This window comes from Gadus morhua, chromosome 15 (genome assembly GCF_902167405.1).
Source record: "Gadus morhua chromosome 15, gadMor3.0, whole genome shotgun sequence".
Classification (NCBI taxonomy): Eukaryota; Metazoa; Chordata; class Actinopteri; order Gadiformes; family Gadidae; genus Gadus; species Gadus morhua.
The window spans coordinates 13,100,981-13,107,028 of record NC_044062.1 but is presented as its reverse complement, the minus strand read 5'-3'; positions in this window follow the sequence as shown (position 1 = coordinate 13,107,028).

The following is a 6,048-nucleotide window of genomic DNA, read 5'->3' as shown; positions in this document are numbered from 1 at the left end:
TATTCAAAGTGGGATTGATATCGAGAGCTGCATAGGGCAGATTGTGTTGGACAAAATATGACATACATGGATGGACTAGTGGTTCTGGGGTCGAAACTCAATGTCCCCTCAAGAATGGCTACATATATTGACCTGTATCTTAAAAAAACACTTGATCAAAATCATAAAAGCATTACCAAATAATAAAATATAATAAAATATAATAACAGTGGGAACTACTAGATCAGTGTATTCTATTTATTAATCCGTTTGATCATTTTGAAACGGTTGAGGCCCATTGAAGGGCCATTTACTTGGGGCCCTTGAGCTGTGATGTCATCATGGAGTCATTCATGAAAATACTTTTGGAAGGGCCCGTTAGCAGCTGGGGATGTTGAGGCTGACAGTCCCTGGCCCCTGGTTTAGACATACAGGTTGAAACACAGTAATCCCTGAGCCTGAAGGCACCTCGGCAGGACAACGCAGAATCACACGTAAACACTGGCTCGCCATCTATCTCTCTCTTTCTCTCTCTTTCTCTCTCCATTCAACTCTCACTCTCTCTCTCTAATGTGTGTGGTTAACACCTTAGCATCCAGGAACACACAGGTCGACGACGCGTAGCCTTTGAAGGGATCAAGTCACATTAGCCCCTCGACAACCTCATCCCGTCGCCGTGGCAACACACTGTGTTAACAAACACACACACACACACACGATGACCCCCCTGCACCTGGGATCACCCGCCCCCCCAGAAAGAGAAGGGCTCCTTGGTTTGACCCACTAAATCCACCTATCACATGCAGGGATCTGCTTTGATTGATGGAGAGGGTGGGGGTGGGTTCTTTCAGCTAGGCTGGTCTAGCACCCTGAAAGGTGCTGGGTTTGATCCCCAATGTCCACAGTCTGCCTGTGTAGTACAACCATGAGCCCGACCCCTGACCTCTACCTGGTCCTCTGTGACATGTATCTGAAGCCACTAAGTGGTTTGGGATCAAAGCGTCTGCTGAATGGGTAAATATAAGGACTGTTCACTCACTGTAGCTCGGCTGGAAGGTGGTGACATCTGCGGATGACCTTTTAGCGGTCTGTGTGTGGAAAGAGAACCAATCATTTCTGTAATGTAAGATTCTTCATATATAGGTGGTTAGAAGCATCTGCTGAATCACTGAAAAGTCGCAGACACAATCACTACGGTAACGGCACTCTCACCCTTCACTCTGCTCATCCTGTAGGTTATCCGGAGTGTTGGATTTCTGTTGGCAATCCAAGCTTTTTCTTACTGTGTGTGTGTGTGTGTGTGTGTGTGTGTGTGTGTGTGTGTGTGTGTGTGTGTGTGTGTGTGTGTGTGTGTGTGTGTGTGTGTGTGTGTGTGTGTGTGTGTGTGTGTGTGTGTGTGTGTGTGTGTGTGTGGCAGTGCCTTGTCATTCCAGTGTCTATCATGGTGACCCTTCCTTTCTGGCCATTAATGGCATATATTAGATCATATGCTGGGCGACTTTGTTCCATTAGCTAATATCTCGGGGCCACGTTAGAGGTGTGTTCAGGGTGCGTACACACATTGCACACCCATGCAGGAGATGTGGCCCCCGGGGACCCCACCAAGGGTGAATTAATCAAGGGAGGGGACGAGGGGTTCACAACAACATACCGCCCATTTTGGTGGGTTGTTGTTTTGTTGGAAATTTCACTGGTATTTAAGAACGAATGAACTGTGGTGTGACCACAGCGCCGTCGGAGCAAACTTGAAAACAAGTTAGACCTCTTGTATAATTGTTTTCAGACTGAATGTACCTGAAACAGTAACAATTTCTTAAAAGTATTTTCAATTAAAATTCTAGGCCCGAAGTTGGAGGTGTCTTTCCTCCACCACAGGTACACATTGACACGCACATGAATAACACATGTGTGCCGTCCCCCACACACACACACACGCCATTCCTCCGGCGTCCGTGACTTTGAGTGACATGGCTTCGTGTCTGTGCACGAGGTGGTGGAAGGTGTGTGTGTGGACGGGGGGTCGTGGAGGAGGGGGGGGGGTCTCTCTGTGGGGGGGGGCGGGGGTCGTGGTGGAGGGGTAGTCGGGGGTGGAGGGAGGGGTCTTGGTGGAGGGGGGGTCTTGCTGGTGGAAGGTGTGTGTGGACGGGGGCTCGTGGTGGAGGGGGGGTCTCTGTGGACGGGGGGGGGCGGTCGTGGTGGACGATGGGGTCTTGGTGGATAGGGGTCTCTGTGGACGGGGAGGTCTTGGTGGAGGGGGGGGGGGTCGTGGTGGAAGGGGGGCTGGGGGTGGAGGAGGGGGGGTCTTGGTGGATAGGGGTTGTGGTGGGGGGCACCTGCCCCTCCCCTCCCAGCTGGTCCAGGTGAAGAGGACTTAGGAGGAGACAGGAGCATTATCGTAGGTGACATTATCCGCTTGAGACGAGGATAACGTCACTGAGTACAAAGCTGCACGTGTTTAGTCGGACATTGTCCAATAAACCCTGGGGTCCCTGATCGCCTCAAATCCCTGACAACAGAAAGACACAATTTGTCAGTGCGTTTCTAAACTCGCCTTCAACATGCTCCTTCCCAAGCAGGCCTCAGGGCTCTTCCACCTGCATGTTGTTCATCCTGATCCTTTTATTGAATCAGGATTCGTTTACTTAGGTGTTTTTTTGTATGCATTTTTTATGTGTGCTAAATGTTCCCTGTTAACACATAATACTCCTGTAAGTTGTGTATCTTAGCAAAGTGATCGTGATTGGTAAGATCTATTTGTGATGTCACAAATTATTTATGCCCAGATCTGCATCATTTTCAACTCAGATTTTAGCATAATCGGTTCATCTCCGTGTCACGTAATCCATCTGTTATGAAATATTCACATCAAAGCTACGTTAACTACAAGAGTTATCCAAAGTCTATAGATATTGTGTGGAATTCGGGTCTTTTGTATATTCAAGGGGACAGATTTAACCTGGCACCAAATCCTTTCTTGCATTGCTCAATAATATAACATTATGTCAAACAAAGTAGGCCTACTTTTAGTCAACGCTCAATCAGTCAAAAGATTACTTCTGTGTTCAAATGTGTTTTTCTCACTGTGGTTTCTATAGTAACCTCTGATACGTTTAACCCACGGAAGGGCTCTCTGGGTTCCCAATGTCAAGGACCCCCAGAGAGACTAAGCCACGCAGAACCAATAACACCGTTCCCCGCGGACCCCCGTCGGAGGGAGGCTTTAGCAGATGTGATTAAGGGCATACCTGTCCATTCTGTTGTTCCGTCGTCTTGTCATTGTGTTTCTGCTGAGTTCAACTAAAGAGCGCTGAGGATTTTAGGGTGGTTTCGGGGCCCTTCTTGAAGGACCCACTCGCTTAACCCATAGGCCTATCTCACATGGCGATTTCCGTGGCGTTTTTTTACGCCCTATTCATGGACAAGTGCTGCTCTTGCTCACATTTATGGCCACGCCACTGGCCCGACAGACACCTGCCACGGACGGAAATCCACCGTCCTGTGACTCATTCCCTGCAACACAATGGCTAACCTGTAATTTATCCCCGAGCACTTAGCGGGACCGGTGCTGTAACACGAGAAGATGTGAAGAATCCACCACTGTTTTCTTTGGCCAAGTTCATTGGACTTGAATGGACCAGAAGGATTTTGCTTTCTTCCACGGACATGAGGCTTGTTTCCCTGAGAATAACTGAGGCATGGGCTTGTAGACACCGGGGGGACGGAGGGATCGGGTGTCTTCCCAGTGCAACTTGAGGTTTGATTTCCTCGTAGTGCGTCAACAAGACGAAACTGCTTCTTGCTAGGACTCCTGCTAGGTAACCTCGTGGTCTGCAAGGCGGCAGCAGGTGATGGATTATGTGGCAGGCTTTACTACTAGGCCTCAGTTCCACCGAACGAAGCGATAGTTGATCCAATGTTGCCATCTAGTGGGCAATGTGATCCATTGACATTGTGTCAAGTGGAAACGGCGACGCAGACGGCTGACGCACATTATAAAATAATGTATCGTCATGTATCTTATAGATATTATGGAAGCTTAAAACATCATAAGTTATTATTGTCTTATTTCATAACAAGAGGAAAGATACAGCTGCAACCTGGTTAAAATATATTTCATTAAATCTGCATATTAGTCTTTTAAATACATTTGACAATACATTCTTAATATCACAGGTGTATCTATATGTTTATTTGTATTTATATATATTTATATATAAATATATGTAAGCTTGCATGGATGGCAATGAGTCAGTGCAATGTAAAATGGATCCATACAACAATTATAATAAGATCTATACTTTTTTAATCTTAACGCAGTCATAGGCTACTCGTATTTAAATTGTTTAGCACACTCTTTAATTCAAAGTGACATACAGGTGAGCCTGGGAACAAACAAAGCTTACAGTTAATAATGGGGACTCTTCCAAATGGTGCACAAACACATTTCTCAAAAGAAGCAAGAAATAGGAGCGTAAACAGGTTAGGGGAGAATCGCAAACCGTTGATGGAGTTAGTCCAGCTAGGATCTGTTATAAACCCCTGATCGGGTATGAAAACACTTCTGTCCATTAAATTCGAGATACAAGACACATCTTAGAAAAAGGACTACACACACTGTCCACGCCCTGATGAATGAGCGATATGATGAAACAGTCCACAGCCAACTTGTAGCGCTTGTGTCCGCATGCACGCATCCGTGCACGCTTGCCCTCAACACCACAAACACGCATACCACCAGTCCTTACCACAAGTCTATATCTGACCACCACCTCCCCTACAACAGCACAAGCACCCCCTCCCTCCTCTCCTACCTGTCAGTCATTCCCGGGGGTCTCCACTCGTGGGGGGGGGGGGGGGGGGGGCTGTCAGAGAGGTAAGAGGACCTCCAGCGGCCCCTCTTAAAAGAAAGACTCCCCCCAGCCACCACCCTTCCCTCCACCCTCCACCCTCCGCCCCACCACCATTACAAAATAAGTCACATTGAAGCAAGTGGCCCGGGCTGCTGCTTTGGACCCAGAGATCAGTCACTGGGTACCTGATTGTCGGTGGCCGGGGTCGGGCCCTTAATCCTATTGTCTCCCCGACAGGATTACTCTCTGGGCTGCCTTTCTCCCTGTGGCTGCGCGCAGGAGAAAGGCCAGATTAAAGGGATTAGCGTGTATCCTCCTGACTTGTCAAGCCGGGATGTGAGGAGGCTATTGACTTCTGGAGACCCTGAATGTGGTGGCGGCTGCCAGGGCAAAGCATGGTCCCAGAGAAGGAGAGAGAGAGAGAGAGAGAGAGAGGAGGAGGAGGGGCCATGAAAGGCGATGGAAGACAAGAAGAAATTCCTGAAAGGACAATGTGATTTGTTTGCTTTTGTTCCTCCTGAACTGGGCTGAAAGGTTCAAAGAACTGCCCCTGAGGAGAGGAATCTTGCAAAGAGAGAGAGAGCGAGAGAGAGAGAGAGAGAGAGAGAGAGAGAGAGAGAGAGAGAGAGAGAGAGAGAGAGACAGACAGATAGACAGACAGACAGACAGACAGTCATACAGAGAGAGAGAGAGAGACAGAGACAGAGACAGAGACAGACAGACAGACAGACAGAGAGACAGACAGACAGACAGACAGACAGACAGACAGACAGACAGACAGACAGACAGACAGACAGACGGAAAAACAGACAGACAGACAGACAGACAGACAGACAGACAGACAGACAGACAGACAGACAGACAGACAGATAGACGGAAAGACAGACAGACAGACAGACAGACAGACAGACAGACAGACAGACAGACAGACAGACAGGAGAGGGGGGTGAAGGGAAGGGAGATGGAGAAGGAGGAACAAGTAAGCAAGGTAGAAGGATAGAGAGGCTAGGGATAAGAGAGAGAGGGAGCATTAGGGAAGGGAGGCGCGTGAGAAGGGGGAGAGAGAACGGGAGGGTAGCAAAGGGGGGAGAGGTAAAGGAGAGATAGAGAAAAGGGGAGTAGGAAAGATATTGAAGGAGAGAGGGAGCTAATAAGAGGGAGGGGAGAGAGGAAGAAGGAGAGTGGGAGAAGAGAACAAGAGGGAGGAGGGAGAGAGGGG